Source organism: Crocodylus porosus, unplaced genomic scaffold, assembly GCF_001723895.1.
Source record: "Crocodylus porosus isolate Cpor-Errol unplaced genomic scaffold, CroPor_comp1, whole genome shotgun sequence".
Lineage (NCBI taxonomy): Eukaryota > Metazoa > Chordata > Crocodylia > Crocodylidae > Crocodylus > Crocodylus porosus.
The window spans coordinates 61,719,027-61,742,105 of NW_017728909.1; the positions used below are offsets into that span (position 1 = coordinate 61,719,027).

Here is a 23,079-nt window from a genome sequence, read left to right on the forward strand (position 1 = left end):
GACTGCATGCTTACAGAAACTTTAAAGCTAGACATGAACAAGCATCTTGCAATTATTTATTCATTTAATGATACTTTTTTTGGTGTTCACCAAAATAATGTCTGTACCACTCCATTATGGAATCTGACAGCACTATATCAGGACATACTGAACTCATTCCATGTGCACTACCTCCCAAATCAGAAATAATATAGCTTTCTTAATACAGCTCTGCTTACAGCTCCAGAGAAGACTGTGGCTTTTGATTCATTCTTTGCTCAAACTTGCGAATATCTTTAGCCAATATTTCTTAGTGTGCAAAGAAAAAAACATTTATAGACAGTTGATTACCAAAAAAACCTACAAAAAAACCTAGCACTGATATTATACATTAATTATAGGTTTGTTTCCATTCCAGCACAACATTATGCATTTTTTCAATTTAATATGAAATTCAAAATTTGCTATATTTGAGTTTTCAATTCATGTTTTCCATGTAGTTACATTACAGGCACTTTGAATACATTAAAATTAAGGAATTGCTTAAACAAGACAGTTCTATTACTAGAAAACAATGTATTAATTCAACTGTATTTAAAATTAAGATGGAACATATAAACAAAAATGGGGGAAATTATCAGATAATATGAGCTCACTAACAAGGATTTTTTCCATACCAAATCAACCTACTTGTCCCACTTTCTGCTGCCTGATAAAGTAGTGTATTAATACCATATATTAAAAATGATTTACACTAAGCTGTATCATTTTCCCATGCCACCCTGTCACCTAACAACAGACCACTCTGTATACCATAAAGTTATTCTAGGAAGCAGACGACATGCTCCCTTGGTTCTCTTGATTTTTGCTTACTCATTATCTTGTGAGATTCTCTCATTTCTGTGAATTTAATTTTCTCTGTGGCTGTCTGACTAAACTGGGTAAAATAGATCGGTGCAAGTTTTCTTAAAAACAATTTTTTGCTCCATCAGCTGCAATATATTCATTTAAAGAAATGCTACTACCATTCCCCATGGAATGTAAGTTTCCCAAAACTTCAAGTACTCATGGGAGAAACTAAACTATCCCAAGCTGACAAGTCTTTAAATGCAATACTTTCTAACATCATTCATTAAGAAGCCTAAAGATGCACATGTATTTCAAATGTATATAGACTTTTAGTTAGCTGTGAGAATCAAAGATTAAGTAGACAGAGCACAACCTTTTAATCTGACCAGCTAGTATTCATCCACATCCTCAGAGTCCAGAAACGAGGCTTATCAAAGGAACTGTGATTCAGTGTAATTTTATACATTTTATTAACACACTTAAAAATCAAGAAAACTTTTCATCAAATCCAAGCTATTTTTAGTAATAATAAACTAACAATAAAGCAATCCAACTCTCTAATCAAGAACAAATCCACGTATTGGTGAATTCCAATCCCCATATTGGACTGGAATTAAGCCAGCAAATTAGTTTTATCAAATTAATATAAAAAAATCAAATCTTATACAAATTCTAACAGCCATTTGTTATAGCTCACAACTAAAGAATTCATCCAAAATCAACAAAATATGTAATCTGAATGTTAAATATCTGAATACTAAAACCAATCTATTCTCAAATATTTAAAAATCAGATATTTTATTATTTCTGAACCATAACCTAAGACCTTATTATATAGCTTCTTCCTTAAACTTCATCTTTTGTGGAGGGATTAACCCTTCCCTTCCAAATAGAAATGGCATAATATAGGCAGCTAACAGAACACTCTTGATAGCAGAAATTTGACAACTTTTATTCACTGCTAATTGCAGATGACAATTGCAAAGCTCTATACATCTAGTACAGAGCTCATGCTAATTCGTACTTTATTAGACAACATTTAGGGCTGTTTAAGCATCAGCAATTGTGAGGAGGGTATCTTGCCCATGTAGACTTTATAGGGAATCACATATGCATACACACATGCATGTATTGGCATACCCGCTTTCACAACTATGAATAAAAAAGACTGGGATATCACTCAGCTAATGAACATAGAAAAGAAGTTTAAAATGAAATGCTTAGGAAAGCAGAGGACAGCTCTTGCAGGTTTCTAGTTTTTCATAAGGTAATACCTAGGGCTGCAGTCAAGAGTCAGATGATGATGTTCTGCTAGCACAGGGTTTCTCACTTGCAGCCATTCCAGCTACTAGCCTTTTAAATGCCTTAAAAGGCTGTGGACACCATTCATAACTTCATTTCCCCAGGCTTAGAGATTCTGGAAGGGCAGTGTCATCCAAGCTGTTTTCCTGACCCAGAAGGTGATGTTTCTCTCTCTTGTCTTTCACTCTAGCAAATTTAACTTTGCCATGCTTCTCTCCAAGATATTTTGATGAATCAGATGAGAAACCTACCTTAGAGCCATACAGCCTAGTCCAATCAGGGTTTAATTAGGTCACCAGTTATGAGCATCATTTTAGAAAAGTCCACTTTTAATTAATATAATATAACATACTGTTATATAATATAAGATAATTTTCAATAATATATTGAAAAATCAGTACAAAAAGAAAATAACCGACTCAACAAAGAAGTATAGTAAGAATATAATAGCTACTGTCATGTGCTAACAGAAGTTCAAGAGAAGTGATTATTTCACTCTGGCATTGGTGAGGCCTTACCTGGAGCCATGTGTCCAGTGGCCAGATTAGGAATCCAGTGGAGGGCAACACAAATTATTAGAGACCTGGGAAGCATAGCTTATAAGGAAAGGCTGAAAAAAATGGTTATCTAATCAGGAGAAGGGAACACTGTGGGGGAGACCTGATAACAGTTTTCAAATACCTGAAGTGCAATTATAAAGAGGACATGGATAGCCTTTGATCTGTAGCTGTAGGGCACAGGAAAAGGAGCAATAGACTCAAGCTGCAGCAGAAGACATTTAAGTTGGAGAGTAGAAAGAATTTTCTGACTATTCATATGGTCAAGCATTGGAACAGGATACCTAGAGAAGTGTGGACTCTCCATCCCTGGAAGTTTAAAGAAGTACATTAGACTGTTGCTTGACTGGATGATTTACTCAGGGATGATCCTGCCTTGAGCAAGGGACTAGGCTCAGTGATTTCCTGAGGTCCCTTCCAGTACTACTTTCCTATAATCTTATGAGCAAATGGAAAAATTAAATATGAATTAACATTTATATTCAGCTTCATCACCCCTAGTTCCTTCTATGACACAAGGCACGTATGATATTTTTTCTAGTTTTGAAGTGATCTACAGTCATGCTATCCACTTAATGCTATTTTGCTATAACGCTCATTTAAATTGACACCTGATTTCACTTAGCGCTCAGTGAGTTTCGTTATAACCCTCATGGTTACCATCTTGGATCATTAAAAACACTTGCAGTCTCCATCTTGGATTGTCAAATACTTTCGGTTTCACTTAACACTTGTTTCGCTTAACGCCCAATTTTTCAAGAACCAATTAAAAGTGCTAAGTGGGGGTTGCCTGTATATATCAACTAATTAAACTTTTGGAATCTTCATCTCAAGAGAGGAAATATCATTTTAAATCCATCAAGATTAAACCTATTCATCTATCAAGGTGAAACATTTTTTCCTGTATTTTCCTGTACAAGATTCCTCTCTCATAAATGTGTTTATACAGATGGAGTGTACAGTACAGAAAGATGACTTATGGTGAAATGGGAATACATTCGATACCTTATCATCTATCTTAAGGGGATAAATAAATTAAATTAAAAAAAAAAACCTTTGAAACTGCATTTTAAATCTGTTGTGCAAGGAGGCAGAGATTGAAAGTTCTTTGACCTACTGTGTACAGGTGGAATTAATTATCAGCTGACAATTAACATAAAGTCTGTGTTCCCCGCTGGAATTTGAAACTATCCCTGATTTAAGAAAAGTAGAAGGTAGATTGTTTCATGGATGCCCACCAGCCAACAACTAATGTAGCAATTATTTTCTGAGTAATGGTTTCTTTCAGTTGGGCAATCTGGTAGTCTGTCTGTGAAGAGAACTGGAATGCACCTTGAGAAGCTGATTTGTGGTTTTTAGTATCTGTAAGCTCAGACCAAAAGCAATGGAGATTGAAAATTTGAAAAGTGGTTTATCTCTAAGGCTTTCAAAAGCAAAGGGAAGAAGCACTCAGAAGAGAACTCTGCATCAACTGCCTCTTCTTTCCACAAAGAAAACAACCCAACTACTTTAACTGCAAGCTCAGGTATTGAAACACACAATGATATTTGGAACATTTGTGGTTAGGTTTGCCAATGAGTAGAAAATGGCCTCACGTGACCCTTATTGAACACAATTCAAGGATCATACCTAGAACACTGGTAACACTTGTGCAATTGCATAATACAATTCAAAGGGGTAGATCTTCAGCAAGTGTCAGTTGCCATAGCTCCATTGATTTCACGATGTTCAGGGTGAATTAGAGTGTACTTAATGAAGCTCTCACTATATAGAAAGGTAGAAATACTAGATGAGACATCAGAGTCTTTCATTGTTGGGACTAACTGAAAAAGCCTCAGAAATTAGCCCCATAGATGTTTTTCCAGCAGTGTTCAGCCTCAGATTTAATGAAAGTTAGAAAACTAGCACTCAAAGGTACTTCATAGCCCACTAAAGTTTTCCATGGATTTTAGATATATGCCTACTTTAGCAAAGGTTGCAAAATATTTCCTACCATTGCCAATACTACTTCAGCACCATGAATATAAACAAACTTTGTGAGAACTGATGTAAATATGTTTCTGCTTTCTCCAGGCATCTTTAGCAATGCTCATGTAGAAATTTTGATTCTAAGCTTCCTTTGAACCTTAATTGTGCCCCTAATGATAACAGCTAATTAAGATCCTGTCTTGTCATTAGCACCAAAAAAAGAAGATTGAAGAGCGTGTTGCAGTTTTTTCCCCAGAAGAAGTGAGTTCATATTTTACTTTCAAATGCAGATACCTAACACTGTGAAGAGGGTCAAAGAGGATGAACTAGTAAATCTTACCTTGATTCTCTGGGTGGTACCTATAATTTCTATCATACTAAAATTCTGAGATTTCTTTAACTCTAGCCACATCTTTTCTCCCTGTTTGCTCTCTTTTCTTCCTCTTTCCATTTCTGAGATGGGAATATTCCATTTGACATAAAATATTTGTCTTGATGGTGCTGTTCAAGTATTGAAAATCTGTTACAGAATATGTATTCCGGACTTTATTTAATTTGACTTCTGTGAAGTCAATATTATAACTGTCTCTCTGTTCCTGCATTCATTTTGAGAATTTGAATGATGATTCTGTTCAATTCTTCCATTTTTATTACAACAAAATCCATCTCATATTGGAATTTATAAGGCCAATATAGTATAATCTGTCAGTAATTTTTTTTTCTGTTTTAATAATAACATATATATTCTCAGGTTTTCTTGTATAAATCTAAATAATTATTTGATTTAAAAAATTTAAATAACAAAAAGTAATTTCAGAAGAAAATACCTATGACACAGGCATTTGCTGAGTCAGTACACCAGTCCTGGCCTCTTATTTGGATTGAAAACTAAGGAGAAGAAATGAACTTTTGATCAACAAAATATTAGTTTATAGCTGAGAAGACTGTATTCTAGTATTGTGTTTAGGAACCTGGAATTCAAACAAATACATTTGGTTTGGGGGGGGGCATTGTTTTGTTTTGTTTTTTGGAAGAAGTGAAGTTCTAACATTTATTGCAGAAACCCAAAGTTAAAAACAGGAAGGAGGCCTGTACTGGAGCAATTGTTGTATCTGAAAGACTCTTAGGCTCAGATATGTAAAGTTTATGCAGCTGCATGTATTTTTTTGTGCCTGCCTTTCACACATGAACACCAAGTGCAAATAGTGATTTCTTTGCCTAACTCTGCATATTTTATCTGTAGGGATGTTGGTTGTAGTTGTGTAGGCAGGCAAGGTTCTTTGGGTAAATGTGATATCTTTTATTAGACCAACTAAATAGCTGGAAATATATCACATCTACCCAAAGAACCTTGCCTGCCTATTTTATCTGTAGATCTATGAATTTCACCATGGACATATTGGGTTGGCACAACACACCAGTTGTCCACATTTGCTTATATGGGTCTAACAGAGCACCAGTAGTCTTCTAAAGTTCTCACCTGTCAGGAAGCCCCATCACCCCTGCTGTCAGGTAGCAACAGAGATAGAGCTGCCTGCAAAAAGCATGCAACAGCAAAGTCTGACCTTATCATTTCTTCTGCCTGATAGACCCTCGTACCAGAATCTCACTCCTAGCTCGCTTCAGGATAGTGCATAAAGAACTCCCCCACCCAATAGCCTGCCCAGTGGGGAGCTATCAGAGAGGCAGCCAGCCATGCTCCCTCCTTCTGCCTTGGAGGAGGGAAGGGAAAACAGAGCACTGTGGGATACAAGGAGTCAGAGAAACCTGTCCAGATATTGAATTTGTCACACAACAGTTTTCAGCTGTTTCGAATATCACCAACACCCCTGGTGATACAAATTCTTTGGGGCAGATTTGCCAGTGTTGTAGTGGATCTGCCATTTTTAGAGCATAAAAAATAGCAATAAGTACAATGTCTGCCAGAACCCTACAAGGCTGGAGAGATGAGAAATTCTGCAAGGATCTGTTCTAGGATTGATGTTTTAGACTGTTTTCATTAATGACCTTGGTACAAGCTTAGTGAAGTAACGAAACTTGCTGGTGTCATAATGTTGAAAGTCATTGTCAATGCAAAGGAAGAGTCAGAGATTACACAGAAAGTACTGGCTGGAGGACTGGGGATGAACTAAGATTAAAAAAATAGAAAATGCAATGTTATGAAGGTAAAGTTATACCTAAAACTCTGATCCCCAAACCCCTGTTCCACAGCCTAAACTCATTAGTCACTGGTGACCTTCCTTTTTATTCTAGCTAAAATCTAAGTTACATTTTGATCCAGGCACTAAATGAAGCATCATCTATGTCCCCAGAAAGACTCATTATAGTAGGTGCATCCTAAACAGGGATTAAAAATCAGAACCTCCCCCCCACCCCGGCTGGGTTATATGTAACCACTAGCTTACAAATCAGATTTGTTCTGACTTACTTGCCTTCTAGTCCTATGGCTTGTCCATCCTTTGCTCCCCATAACCCATTTTCAACATGGGGAATGAAGGGTGCTCTCCGGGACACAGATTTTTGGGGTTCTTCTAATGCATTAAAGTTATCTTTATAGAGAGCTTAGGTTAGGTAACACTGGGGAACTAGCACCTCAGTTTTAGGTGTTGCAGCACTTAACTTGTGGGTATTTACTTCCAGGGATCTGCCCAATAGGGGTGAATGAGATTTTTTGCTGTAAACTGCAGGTTCCAAGAAAATTGACTAAGAAAGAAGAAGACTTGGGCTATATTACTTGATCACATAATGAATATGGACTGCCAGTATGACACATGCATGAGAAAAGACAAATTTGATTATTCCTGTAATTTCAGAAAAGGTATTGCTACTGTACAAAGCACTGGAGAGACCTTATCTGGAATACTGCATGCTGATTTCAATGATCAGGCATGTCCATAGGACTTCGGTCATCCTCAAAAATGATGAATTAACTTTAGATTGCCTCTGTTAACCTGATCTAAAATGGGTTAACCTAGTGTAATGAGCATCTGTATACATTCACAGCACAGCCCTGGGGCTGGGAAAGCCCAGCCACTTGCTACAGCACTGGAGCTGTGCTCTTCCCACTCTCTTGACTATGACCAGGCTATTTTTAGCCTACAAACTACACTTCCCACCCTGAACCAAGCAACCACCTCCCACAGATCTGCCAGCTCTGCCCTGATCCCAACTTCAGGCTGCCTATGCCAGTACCAGTAAGGGGCAAATGCTTCCGTTTAGGTTTAACCAGCTTACTTTAAGCTGCCTAAACCTAAACCAGGTCCTGCAAATGCTTGTTTACACCCTAAAGGAGTTTTTCAGGTTTTGCCTAGCAAAATGAAAACTGAAAGGGGATATGGTTTATATCTATAAATACATCAGGGAAGATTAAAATTAAAGGAGAGAAAAAAAATATTTAAGCCAAAGGACAGTACTGGCAAAAGAACAAATGCTAAAACTGAGCATGGATAAATTGTCTGACAATTAAAAGACAGTTTTTAACTACCTGAGCAGTGAGATTCTGATGCAGCCTTCCTTATAGCCATAGTGTGGGCAAAAAACTTAATTACTTTTAAGATAAACATTTTGCAGTTTATAATGCAGTTGTCTGTGATACTAGTGAGGTTTACTAATGTGGACTTAATGAGCCAGAAGGTCCCTTTCTGTCTCATACTTCTAATAAGTACTTTTTCACTGCCAGAAGTAGCATTTGTATTTGCAAGGGTTTCTTGTGACCATTGTGCAATGAAGTTGGAGCAACCAAATGTCTATATGTAGACAAAGCTAAGAGAATACAAGAAGGAATATATTAGCTAGGTTTTGTCTGCCCTTTAACTCATATTGTGATTGATCCAATATGTATTTAGCACAAATGGAATATTCAGAACAAGTGGAAACTTAATAGTCTGAATTACTATAGTATATCATATTTATTTTTGTTAGACTAGCACAAGAGAGCCTGAAATCAAGATGTCATTGTGCCAGGTGCTCTACAAACACACAGTATGAAGAAGTCCACCCCCAAAGAACTTTTAATCGGAATCGGCAGATTGGCAAAGGTTGGAAGAAAGGCAGTATTATTATCCCTGTTTGACAGGTAGAGAATGGAGGCCTAGAGAGATTAAATGAATTGTCCAAGGTCAAAGAAGAAGTGAGTGGCAGACCATCACACAAAGCCATCTCTTCTCTGAAGCTGTTACAATTAACTTTCCTGCAGGCATATCCTTCTGGCATGAAGCCATTCATAATAGTAAAAAATAGTTATTTTTCACTTTTAAAAAACCCCAAATTATATATTGTTTTCCCTGCATACCTGTTTCCATATATTGAGACATTTATGCGACCTATTACCATAATGGCAGAGCATTTCCTAAGAAATGAAAAATAAATGTAACAGTCCTTTCTCTGTCTTTCCTTCTTCCCAGCCTTAAAGAAAAAGAACTCAATTAGTCATAGGGCTGTGTTTTGTGTGGGCAATTCAGAGAGAAGGGAGGTGAATCATGGAGACACCAGGCACAAGCATTTCCCAATATTTATAATCATTCTCATAACTTCCAGTTATCTGCTTTAAGCTACCTTGTCTCATCTAAATAGAACTACACCAGGCCTTTGAGATGAACTTGATGACCGACAATTTCAGTAACCACTTGGCTGTTTAAAACAGTAAAAGATGAAAACATTTCTCTCCTATAAATAATCAAGTTGAGTACTGAAAAAACAAATTGACCTCTCTGGACATAAAAAAGGAGCCTGAAAATGAAAGCTATAGAAGTTTCTCAGCAAGTGTCCACCAAGTAAGAACATGTATTTATTTATTTGAAATACTGACAAATATGTTCCTGTGTAATGAAATATTTATTGAAATTGCTTCTGTGGCCCTCTACAGTTGCTGATAGAGTTGAACTATAATCCAGCAGGAGGTCAGTATGGCAGAAGTTCTCTCTGTACACTTATTTCTATTTCGGGGAGTCTGGTCAATAAGATTTACATTGGGGAAGAATAAAAGGCTGCCAATAAAAATGTTCCTGCAGGGTTTTTAACAGAGTTTTTGGCTTATCTCTGTATGTTCAGTCCTTCTATTTCAGTACTTTATATGCTTTCTAATTAACAGCCTGAAGTACTTATCACTTATTTCAATATCTTCTTTTCAGTATTTGAATCCTTCTTTAGTTATCTGGGTATTTTTGTTGCCACGGGCTCTCCTTGCCTTAGATTCTGTATCGTTTTACGAAGCTGAGGGCATTTTCCATTCTATGGTCCCTTTGATCAAGATATATTTATCCAAATTAGGACCATGCTTCCCCAAATTGGAACAGACAATGACCTCGTATGGGCAATTATTTCCAAACAAGCCTTAAAATAAAACAGCTGTATGATCTGTGCTCAGAAAGAATGCAGACTATGCGCAATGTCGAAACTCTCTGTATACCAAATAAAGGATTTTTTTATTATTTACTAGCTATTCAGAAAGTGCAGAGTAATATGGGAACAGTGTGTGAGTTTTCATGAAGTTTGGCAAGAGCTTTGGCTCATGGTTTATGAAGAGAGCTTGAGAGGTTCAGACTAGAGGTAGTAGAGAGATCTCCTACAGGATGACTGAAATAGCTTGAGAAATTGTTTACTTTCACTAATTCTAGCTTTTACCAAGATAATAAATTGCACCAGAATGCCACACACAATGACATCACATCAAAAAAACCCCACAGCAGTAGTGTTTGTGATCCCATTGAAATTTTGTCAGGCTTGTATAGCAGACATGCTGCTGCTAGTTCACTATCCCCTATGACGTTCATGTTGAAGTCTTTTTTTTTTTTACCTCTGCGTTATAGAAAGAAGGACTGTAAGTTTCTGTACATTCTTAAATTTACGTGTTGAATCTTGCTGAATATCCACTTTCTTATCATCTTAATAAAATAAATCAGCACTGTGGCTAAAATATAAAAGCTATCTGCCAGCATGTCAACTTCACCCGTCTGTGCATGTGTGAAAGGTACAAAAATGCATCTGATTATTCATTTTGGTAAAAGGCTGTAAAGAAAGGGTACTCAAGGTCTTGCTAGAACTCTGAGCCTAGTAGTATAATTAATAGGAGTCAACCAAGGCAGCAGCTGCAGGTGCCACCTTTGTGCAGGGGCATAGAAATAGCCACTGCTGCAGCAGTGGATGACCACACCACTGCCACTGGCAGCACTATCCTGAGCATGGAGCTGCCACGTTATGCCTGAGCCTAGCCAAAAGCAGAGTGAGGCTGAAGTTCTAACCTGAATGTGATCAGTCCAGAACCCAGATCTGGCAGCTTGAAAAACAAAGGTAATGTAGTTTCTTTATACCCATTCATACATCAATAAATACACACCTCCACACTGCCTCTTTCCAGACATCCCTATGGCTGATATCTTCAGTGGTGCAACTTTGGGCTGCACAAAGGATTTCTGTAGTTCTCAATTATGCTTTCAGGGGCTACCACTACCCCTCCTCCTCCTTATTCTGTGATGCCCTTCAGGGTATGTCATGAAGTACTCTCCCAAACTCTTTGAGGCAAGGAGGCACATTTCTCCAGTCATTTTTATAATAAGAGTCAGAGGCAGTAATTTTTTTCTCTAAAGTACTGTTTGTTTGGATTTTTTTCTTCAGCACACATGATATTTTAATAGTTTAATGATGCCTTTTTGGTGACTGCTGTTTTTGTCTTGAGTTAAAAAAGGAAATGTTTAGCTTACTTCTCTCTCGTGTCCATTTCCGTAATTCATCAGATGGTGATCCTGAAAACATACAGAATTTGGTCAAATATAAAGTTGGTCAAATTCTGTTCCCGGTTAAACTACAATAGTCTTGTTAACATAAGAGAGCTGTCTTGGAGTGTGAGCAAAATATGGCTCCTTATGCTTTCTGAAGACAATAGACGCTTGCTCTCTCCAATATACATGCATTATGTAAATTCATCGAGCACCTCCCAGGACTTGTGCATTAATGAGCCACCTTGCTCCCACACATATATGAAAAGATTTTTGTTAGCAATGTGTTATTGAGGTGTCACAGAATTTTTGCTGGTACAAATTATTTCTTCACATACCTACTATGTTCACTGAAGTCAATGGGAGTCTTTACATTGTCTTGAAAGGACCCTGGGTGAGGGCCTGAAATTAAAGGTAACAGAAATGACAAGGTGATTCAGAACTGAATCACTGTAGGTTGAGTTAAAATAATGTATTGTTACCATTATGAATGTTGTATTATTTTGCCATTAGTTTATTCCACTTAGTCCCGCATTTTTTAAATTATTCACTTGCTTGATAGAACATGAGATAGTAAATTGATCCATTCCCATTATTCTTTCCAATCATGCATTTATAGTTATCTTTAATTTTGTACCACTATGGCCATATTCTTAACAATGCCTAAAAAGCAGGTGTCATAAAACCTATGTATAATGAAATATAAGCTGCAGCACAAGATGTCTTGACTAGACATTTCCTGACCAAAGAATAATAGGAATTTAAGGGGCATATCTTTGAATACTCTATCAATACACCAGAAGATACAAGAGGATAGTCACCTTTTCAAGTGACTTCCAGATAAGAGCTTAGGCAATCAAAGTAGTCAGGTTCACTAGTAGCTGTCCACCAAGATTAACAACTCCTGGTTTTTACTACAGTATTGTCACAAGGTCAGGTCCCAGGGGCGAGCATGACATTCCCCTGGAGGCTCTGCAACCACGCCGTACTCCACCCATCGGGTGCCTTCCTGTCTCTCCTGTCATGCCTTGATAGTAAAATAATTATGGAGGCAGACCATATGCCTTTGCATGGTCTGGTTCTGCTGAGCCCTCATTGGCCTCTACCTGTGTCCAGGCCCCTCACTGGGCCTCACTTGATAACTGTGCCCCCAGATAGCACCTTGACCCTTAGGGACTAATTGCATGGCTCCGTATCCTTCCCTACACCACACTCCATGCCTCACAGATGGCATCCTTGCAAATGTTCTGCTAGTTACTGATACAGCCCCTCTTTAGGCCTCTCAGCCTGACTCTTAGCCTCAGACTCCTTGGTCTCTCCTCATAGCCCCTTCTCCAGTTGCCAGAACCCTTGGTCTCTCCTCCAGGAAGCTCTCTGGGCCCTCAGATGCCTCAGTCCACCCAACCACTCCCTAGGCCACCAGGCCCCTCAGTCTCTCTCCTGGCCCCTCTCAGTATATCTCCTGGGCCTCACTATAGGCCTCAGGCCCCTTACTGGGCTTCTGGACCCACATGGTCCTGATCTCCCTGGCCCTCACTGGGCCTCTGGACCCTCATGGTCCTGGTCTTGCCCAGTGAGTGCTTTTCTGTCGGGGTGTGCTCCCCTAGCCTTTCCTCTCCATAGAGCCACCCACAAGGCAGTGGGAACTGAGATTTTCTGGCATCCCATCCTCACCTTTCCCTGAAGTGGCCCATGCATGGCATTTCATGGAGGCTGCCCTGCTACAGGCAGCCCCACCACACCAACCAACTACAGTAGGGTGCAATTTTAGGTCTTACCCAGGACCAGTTTCCAAACCTTCCTGGTCTTACATGTCTCTCTCTGGGTTCTTCCCTAGATGCCCTACACCCCGCTTGGGCTGCTAACCACTACCTGGCTCTGACTTTGGCTCCATCTCGCATCTGAGTCCTCTATCTCTGGCCCCCAATTCACTCTTGGACCCCAACCAGCCATCATCATCCTGGACTGCATGCTCCCTTCCCCCTCCCACTTGACTGTAGCCCCACAAGGACCTTTGTCCCTCTCCTAGGCCCTGGCCTTGCCTTTAGGCCAATCAAGACTCCAGGCTCTCCCAGCTCTGGCCATGTCTCACAATAAGCTTTCTCACCCTTCAGCCCCTCTTGGGCCCTAGCCCCAGAATAGACCAGTCAAGGTTCCCAGGCTCTGTCCTCCAATTGCCAGCCCTGTGTCTGGGGGCCCAACCACTCAGGCCCCTCATCTCAACAACCCATAGGCACTCAGTCCCTCTCTTTCTGGGCTCCTCTGGCCTCTCAACAAGCCCCTATCCACTCAACCCCTCTCTCTCTGGGTTCATCCAGCCTCTCTACAGGCTGGCACTCAGCCCCCTTCTCAGGGCTCTAGACCCCACACTGGACCCCAGGAACCTCCTCCACCCCCTTAGTTTCTATGCAGATCTCCAGATGTCATTTTCCTTGCTGGCATTCAGGAATGGCAGCCTTCCCGCTGGGTGACACCAGCTCCCAGGATGTTACTACCAGCCCAGCTCTCAGGGTCTGGGCTTATACCTAGTCTATGCCCAGCCCTCCTTCAACCAGGAGACTCCCTTCACTCAGGTGACACCTTTGATCAGGCCTAGCCACACCTGCTGGCCCTGACCACCACCTGTCAGTGGCTCAATAGGCTGCCTGACCTCTCAAAGTCACAGTCACATCAAGTGCCCTGCCACAAGTATTGAAATGGAAATATCAAAATAACGCAAATCAATCCACATTCTTTTGGTTCTTGGATAAATGGTGCTAAAGAAATGAAGAATAGTTTTGTGGTTAAGGCATTTGAAGATCTGGATGCTAAATCTACAACAATTTGCTTGTGGCCACAGTGTTCACATCTGCAAAATGGCAACAATAGCAAGTGACACACTTGTGGTGACGGAAGTATTTTGGTTCACTAAAAAGTAAGACAAGACATTAGATGGAAGTCACAATAGGATTATAAAGTAATTTGTCATCATTAACCAATGTCCCTTACCCTATTGATATTATAATGCTACAGCATTTCATGGTGATTTCTACAAATATGACAATGTATATTAGGGTTTGGCCTCTCTGATTACTACAGCATCCTAAAGCTTTTTTTTTTTTTTTTTTTTTTTTTGGAGTAAATGCAGCTGGTGTATGGGTAAAACAAACTAGATTATGTTCTTTTTCTGTTCCATTCTGTTATTACTATAATTGTTCAATCCTTCACAGCTGTTATTGTTCATTTTGGCTGGGCTGAATCAGGGAAGGTCTTTTTCATATAGGAATAAAAGCAAGGTGTATACTAAATGAGCTAGTTAAAGGGGAAACGGAGAAATATTTTCTCAATTTCTTTTGGTACCACTCATTTTTGAGACTCAGAAGAGAAGGGCCAGGTCAGTTCTTAAATGTGAAATTCAGGCTTTTGTGTAAGCACTGGGTGAGCAGACTAAAGCAGGGTTGTACAATATACTGCACAAGTTACTTTTTAAATACAATTTACTATGCATCATAAATACTCTAAAACTCCTACAATGTAAATTTATATCTCAAGATTATATAGGATATCAGGTGGATAAATCACTTTTTCTTCAAACAGTATGCATGATAGTTATGTATAATAACTAAAGAGGTTATATATTGTTTCAACAGAAGACAAAATTATTTAACAGCCTCACCTCTACGGAGCCAAAATAATTCAAACCTCTATAACAGGGGGTCTGCTTTTTCAGAGATTCATTATATTTTAATGCCTAACTGTGACCTCTGAACCTCCCCTCAGAGGGAACAGAAAGGCAAGTTTAACATTTTTCTCTACAGTGATATTGTTGTTAAGAAATATGTTCACATTTTCACTTCAAAATGAATCCTTGTAGCATCTGTAAAAGTCTGTTTGCCAGAGCAAGCAGGCAATTTTATGCAACAAGTTTTGACAACTCTTTGACAAGTTAGTAGGCAAGCATTTGAAACTTAGGTCTCTTACCTGGTAAATTTCTTTCTCATAAAATGGTGAACTGTTTATATTCAAGAATTGCCAATAATCCTGTAGACTAGAGGAAGTAAAGGTAAGCTATGTTTCCAACAGAAGATTAAGCAAAGATGAACATTTGAAATTATTTCCATATTTTCCCATGCTGCCTTACTATTACTAGACTACTATTACATTCTTATTTTTTTCTAGGTTTTCCTTTGGAAAACAATAAAAAAAAATTCATTCCACTTTCTGACCATTCTTTTCCATTACCTTTCTTTCTTATTTTTCACTAGGGAAAATGGGAATTGAAGAGGCAAAGAAATAAAATCCATATCCTAAAAGTGGGGGGGGAAGGTTGACCAGAAGCCAAAATGAAACATTTACAACTGAAAATGTAAACACGTTAAGTTAGAAATGCTTATTTTAAAAAAAAAAAGCCAACATTGAAGGCTGACATTTTTCAAATGTCAAAGCAGACATTTTCCTAGTGATTTTTTTTTCGATGTTTGTTCTACAAGCTATAGCAAAATGTGACCTCCACTGCCATTGAAACTTTTGTGGCATCTCTATTTCAAACCTAACTCCAAAGGAAGGTGCTTGGCTTGGCTGGTGGATGTTATGTTAAAGCAAAAGGTTGATGTATGAAACTATGTGGCATGCATCATCAGTGTCACTGTAGTATAAGTTCTGCTTAGGCTGGACATCTCCTGAATGACATGGCAGATAGATATTACATAAATTCCATGATCAACTTTGCAGCAGAATATGGCTAGTGGTGGAGGAGTTCTTACATTTTATGGTCAACAATCCAAGAATTCTTTCAGATTTCAGAATGCTTTAGAAAGAAGTCTCACCAAAAGAGAATTAATATTCTTGGTCCCCCAGTTTGGGGCCAGATAATTCAGTTCATGAGTACCGAAAGGTGTCAAATCACAGATCTGCTAACTATAAGAATCATTCCTACCCAGAGACTCTTCTCTAGGCCCATCAGTCCAACCACATATACCCCACACATATAAACATGTGACACATGTACGTTGTTACAGCTCTTGCTCTGGATTTACTTTTCCTGGCCACAGGCAGAGAGGTTGAGAGTCCTCATAGTGAACTTCCTACTCCCCAGACAGCTCTGGAAGTGTGGGCTACAGACCAAGTAGTTTTTGATCTTTCCTTTGAGTAGGTCAACTTGCCAAATAGTCAGCAATTACAACTTTCTGAGGTTTCAGAGGCTTTTAAGGCAAATGGCAATTTGTGCTGGATCTCTTCCATTGTGCAGTGGCAAACGTAATATTGTGGTGCACCACTAAGTATATAGTGGATTTAAACAATAGAATCTCACCCACTCTGAAGAAATAATCATAGCTAATTGACTCAACAATATGTTTAAAACAATATATTCATAAACATGAACTTGGCCAATAGATAGGAATGTTTACAGTTATATTAAAATGTCACCTAAATTGCACACAGAGATACAACATGTGTGTATATAAAATCTATATAAATAATTTCCTGTTGCAGCCACTGCAATATGTGGAAAAATAACATCTTAAGCTTTCAGAAAACTATCTTTAACAGTGCAGTTTCCCCTTCCCCCACTCCCCACCCAAAATAAGTTTCACCGGGATTGATTTATAATAAATATTTCCAAAAATAAAAACTCACGCTTATCTCTGTTATGCCCCCACCCCATTAATAAGGAGATTTTCCAAATAGCTCTGGCCTTAAGTTTTAAGATCAGATTTTAAAACACTAAAGCCTACAGTTTGTTAGATTGCTGGTTTAGACATCTCTATGACATAAATTATGTTCAGCATGTAGCTGCGGGTATAGTTTTACACCCACACAGTGTTCCAAGTCTGCCAAATTGTGGTCTTGTTAAAGGGCTTTTTTCAAAATTATGTCTTTTAATCGTGTACACTTACAAATTTGTGTCCCTGTCTCAAACACCTACAAAAACTTTTAAATGAATGTAAATCTGTAATATGTAATTAGCCAATTAAAAACAGTAAATGCATCATAACAATTGTAAAACATGCTTTCTTTCCTTAGGATCCCTAAGTTGCAATGCAGTCAAGTTATTGCTATAAATCGAGGCTAGCTATGACCCCAAAACTGACTTGCCTTAAAAAGTGATCAAAAAAAAGAAAAAGCCCCCTTTATACTATACGGCAGCAATGTGTTTTCTGTCTCAATTGAACTTGGACTAAATTGTAATTTATTGCGAGGAACATGTTGCAGATAAGCAAAAAGTCATCTGGAAACCTTCTTTCCAAATGGTAAATTTCTGGAAGGTTCTTTAGAAGCAATTTCTGGAAAATTTCTTGATTAATACAAGTCTGTGAATAAACTTAAAAATGATGGCTTTGTTATTGCTTTGGCACAATATGTTAACAACACTGTGAGCTCTGCCAAGCTGTGAGAGTTCTTTCAGACGGATTATGGCCTTGTTTACATATCCAGCTGTACTGAGGCCTTGTCCATGGTGGTAATCTAACAATGTCCCCAGTGGGGGTGCCCATTAGGGGAGGGTATACTAACTGGAGTTTAGTTTAAATTGAGCAAGAATGCACAGCGGCACTCTGATCTTTCAGGAACGTGTTGGAATCCTACACTTTCTGAATTCTGTTTGGTCTTATTTCATGGCCCAGCATTTTTGGATTGTTTCAAAATTGCAGTCCACAAGATTGCAGTGTGAAATCACTTCAGAGTGTTTAATGTAGCCTATGCAGAAGTAAGTATAAAACATTAATGCTAAGCTTCCTGGTACAAAGTCCTTTCGATGACTTCCCTAAATCAGCATTTCACAGGTGAATAAAGATTTATAGCACCATGCTTTTTAAGCACGGTTGAGGTTTTATTTCTCTGGGTTATTTTTTGGGAGGGGGTGAAGCATCCAGGCCTCTGTGTGTGTGTGCATGTGCGTACACATGCATACTGTTCTTTCTAAACCTTGTGACACTGTAAATTAATTGAACATAAAATATTTTTGGTACGTACATGTAAATTTAACCCAAACAAATCAGGAAAGTGGTTCAAGAAAGAATAATCAAATCAGTAACGATAATTGCAACGATATGATGCTATCATAATATGCCTATGTAGTGCTCCTGCTTTCATTTTTTGAGTTTCTTGAAGTGTTCTATTCTTGACCAATGCAAAAACCCTTGAAACATAAACTTCATTATACCAGGCTGAAAATTGCCAAATGGGCTACAGTTCATCAACAAGTATGGTTAAGAACTCAGCAGGGAAAAAATGGCATTTTGTATCTTTACATTGTGTCTGGTAGATGTTCAAACACGTTGAAATAGTATTATCTTTTTCACAATCTAAATATGCTTCTGGACACCACAGCACATTAAGAAAACTTATATGATTAAGCTACTAGATAATGTAGTGAATTATACCAGAGTTGTGGTACTGTCCTGTTCCAATTATGCCAATGACAAAACACTTTAATAATATAGACACTTCTTAAAATTGCCTACCATCCGATTTTTTTTCCTAAAACAAATTTAAAGGAAAATATTTTTGTCACCTGCTGCCTTAGGATAAAGCCCTGGACTTAATGCAGTCAATTGACAGCTCCCACTCATGGAAGTGGGTCCAGAATTTCATTCTCAGCCTTATCAAGCCCAGCTTCAATCACTCTTTCGCTTACTGAGTGATATATTAACATTAAGTAGACCCATTCACTAAAATGGTTCTTTTCTTTCTTGTTTAAAATGAGCCCTTAGGCTGAGGACAGAAGTTACACATCAGCTGGTATAAGTGATTGGAAACCAGTACAAATCTGTAACACAACAGAAGTTCAGTGCACATAAACTACTTTCAACATGGCCAAGACTGGTTTAAGATAAACCTGGATGGATGTAGTATCAGACTGAACTGATTTAGTTTAAATTGGTTTATTAAACTTCTGTCCCATATCCCCTCCAGTTTCAAGTTAATTCACAGTTGGTTCGCATCCAACATCCCAGGATGCATTGCACATCTCCAGAAGCCTTCCTTTGCAGGATGAGTGGGCTAGCCTTGGCCCAAGCTGTCAAGTAGGGACCCATACTCTAGCACCACCCAGCTTCTGGCCTGAGCCCCTGCAGACATGTGGCTGCATTTCAGATTCATAAGAGAATGTCTGTTTACTTCAGTGGCAGGCAAAATACAGCCTGTGGGCTGGATCTGGCCTACCAGGCCACTTCATCCAGCCCACAACTGCCCACCAATTAATCGTACCCCACCCAGCCCTTCTGCTTATGAGGGCAGAAGTGAGGTACCCACATATATATACACACACACACACACACAAAATGTCCTCTACAGTGTCTTACTCCCACCCTTGTGCATGGAAAGGCTCAATCCAGCTAGCACACAGCTTCTGGACAGAGCTGCTGCTCTCACTGTGGCAGCTGCAGGGGGACCTGCTCAGCTTCCCTGGTGTCCTGCTCATTGGTAGAGGAAGCCCCATGCTATGAAGCCACCTGTCTTCACTGCTCCCTGCTGCACAGGTCCCAGGATTCTGCGAGGAAGCAGGAGCCAGGGCTCTTCTTCACTTCTGGCAGAGTCTGGAACCTGCACAGCAGGGGGCGGCAAAGGCTCCATCATGCAGGACTTCTCCTGGTGGCATACGAGTGCAGGAGCTGCACGTGCACTGTGGGAAGTGAGCCCTGCATGACAGAAGCAGGTCACCTTGGCTGCGGTCCTCACCCCCATGTGCAGCACTGGCTCGAGCTACATGCAGCTGGCAGCAGCACTTACACGGGGCATGAGCATTCCCACCTGCTGCTGCTGCTGCTTCTGTTGCCACTGGTGGAAGCTATGCACTACAGGGGGGAGTGAGTGGGGGGATCCCTACACCCCCCATCCTCCCTCACACCCCACAAATGCCACACACTTACATCCTGCCCCCTCAAGCCCCCACATATACATACCCTATTGCTCTTCACATACAGCTACAACCCCCCACACACACCCCACCCCCCTCCATACACACCCCCATCCCACACACCCCACCATGCATACTCCCACCCCCAACTAAACCTCACCCCCCCCACACACAATATGCAAAAGTAAGATTTTATTTTGTACTTATTATGCAATCATCTCTATATGCACTATGCAAACACAAATCATAACAAAAATATATTTGTAATAAAATTAAAATATGTTATAGTAGCTGTTTGACTTTTAGTATGATTTGAGTTTTTTCTGATTCCAAGATGGCAACCCTCCCCTCCCAAAAGGGGTTAAGGGGAGGGGCTTCCAGTGGCAAAAGTCAGAGGTTAGGGGCAGGACTCCCAGTCCCAAGATGGCAGCCAGGGGGTGAGCACCTGTCAAGGGTCAGGGTCTTGGCAGTCCTTGACAGCTCACCAAAACTCATTAAGCAACCGTCCAGCTGAAATAATTGCCTGCCCCTTGTTTACTTTCTTATTGATTCAATCCACACACTTTAGACTAACCTGGGAAGAGTGAATCGATTCAGCTTCAGGATTTTTGACTGTCTGTACTTAGCCTTAAGTTGAAAGGAGAATGAATTCTGGTTTATCTATTATTCCTGAGAAATTTCCGTTTACGTCAGAAAATGTGTGTGTTATTATAGCCTTATGTTTTTCTTTCTACGTACTTAATATAGACCTCACCAGTGCATTTTGTTGACTATTTGCAAAGGAATAATTTTCATCTTAAGGGAGGTTCAGTTTCAGTCCAGTGGCTGCCCTCTCCTGTCACAAACTATCTCCAAAAACCTAGCTCACAATATGGCACTTTTCCCGTCTACAAGTGTAGTAATTTTCTATCTCCCTCTCTTACTATGTCCATGATAGCTTAGTGAATGTTGTTTTAATTATTGATACAAGGATTGACTATCTATTCCAATAGGAATTCATAGGCCTATATTCTGCTCTTGCTCTTGTGCAAAACTTCTGCTGATATATGTTTAGAAGATCTCTCTTCATGAGGTGCAACATAATGTATTCCTTCCTTTAAATTATTTCTGTTCAGCACTCTCATACTAAAATATCCTTTTTTCTAACTTTAGGTACAGTCAGCAAATATTTTTCCTCTGGTCAGTATTTGCTTCATATTTTGAAAAGTACTACATAGGAATAGTCACCTGAACAACATTTTCTAGAATCAGCTAAACAAAAAAACAAAAACCTCACTAGTATATACTAAAGATAAATGCTGTGATCTCAGTATTATATTTGAAGCAAGGATCAGCCAGGGGCTTGGGAAAAAAACAACAACAAAAAGGATTAAAATTGTGTTGTCACATTATCTTCCTAGGGTTATATTATATCTGTTGAGCCACATTAAGACCCGTTGCTTTAGAGAGCTAGACAGAAGAAGTGGAGCATTTGGTCTACTTTTTCTATCTCACAAACATTGCCAGTTGCTGTCCTTAAATATCTCAACCATGCAGTTGGTCCAAAAAAGATATCACCCACTAGAATTCTTCCTTCTTTATCATAATTCCCAGATTTTACTCCTTCTCCTGCAAGAGAGATATAATTATAAAAATGGACTTTATGAGGTTCCTGTGTATCTATGAATAATTAAGATGCTAACAGCCTGCACCTCATGGACTTAATTCATGGTGCATTCCTTAACCGATGCTATCGTTCCTCAAAGGCTCAGTCAATTTATGGCAATGGGAACACTGTCTGGGAACAGTTCTGAAAACTAAATATAATTATAAAGGAAAATGCCCTACAGAAAATCCAGGTTCAAGTCCACTCAATGATTCACAACTAAGGCCAGCAAAGTTAAGAGACTAGTCAAACGATGACAGTGCAAGTAAAAAAGATCTGTGCAGATGGCAATACTTACAAGTAACTGAGTATAGCTGGTAACACAGCTACTTTGTCAGGGTCTTCCCACTTTCTCAGTTGGGGGCTCTTGTCTGCAGTGCAGTTCCTTCTGATTCTGAAGCACATAGATGAAAATGATGGCAAAAAGCACAGAATGATCATTTGAGTGAAATTTTCATGAACATGCTCAGATTACAACAGCAAACCTTTTCTCATGCAGGTATATTAATTCCTGATTTTACGAACTACTGAAAGTGAAGAAGGAAAAATTATATCTTATACAGTGCATCCCATACCAACACATCAATATTCCCTAAATTATGTTTACATGTACATTGAGGATTCTGAATGTAAATATTTCAAATAATAGAAATGTATTTCTGGATTTGCCCTCTGCTTGTCAAGGACAGTGGAAAGGCAAAGCAAAATATAGTAATGGTATTATAGTTGGCATGATAGATGAAAATGTGAGAAACAAGATTTGTTTAGTAATATCTGTAATTAGACCAACATTATAGTTGGGAGAGGTGTTGGCTATTGGACACAAAACATCATTTCTCAAATCTGAGATACAAATGGATACAGGCTAAGATAAACTTCAGTTACATCTTGCGCTGTTTCTCTTGCTTTCTAGGACCCGAGAAAGGGCTTCTTTTGCCTGTGAGCCTTTTAAAATCTCTCCCAACTATAAAGTTGGCAAAATAGAAGATATACCAAGTAAATTTTAAAGGAATATTGGAATCCTTCAATCCCCATTCAAGAATGTTCAATTATGAAACCAAGTCATAAGAGGGTGTTTGTATTGCTAAAGTGAATAATGTGATAAAGTGAATTGATAATGGATATGGAAACTTTACAATAAATCTGAAAATCACCTAGTCACTGGGAGCTGAAATATCTGTGGTTACTAACAAGCCTATAAATTTTGCAATGAGCTAGTGGTCATCAACA

At 39.1% G+C, this 23,079-nt stretch overlaps 1 long non-coding RNA gene across 1 annotated transcript; it reads right to left on the reverse strand.

Annotated features, from left to right (window-relative positions):
- Positions 1 to 1,591: 1,591 nt before the first annotated feature.
- On the reverse strand, positions 1,592 to 20,836 carry LOC109308234. Its single transcript, XR_002100564.1, has 4 exons — positions 20,775 to 20,836; positions 19,486 to 19,488; positions 7,882 to 7,888; positions 1,592 to 1,601 (listed from the first exon to the last, which is right to left on the reverse strand). It is a non-coding gene; the product is annotated as an uncharacterized LOC109308234 (long non-coding RNA).
- Positions 20,837 to 23,079: the final 2,243 nt, after the last annotated feature.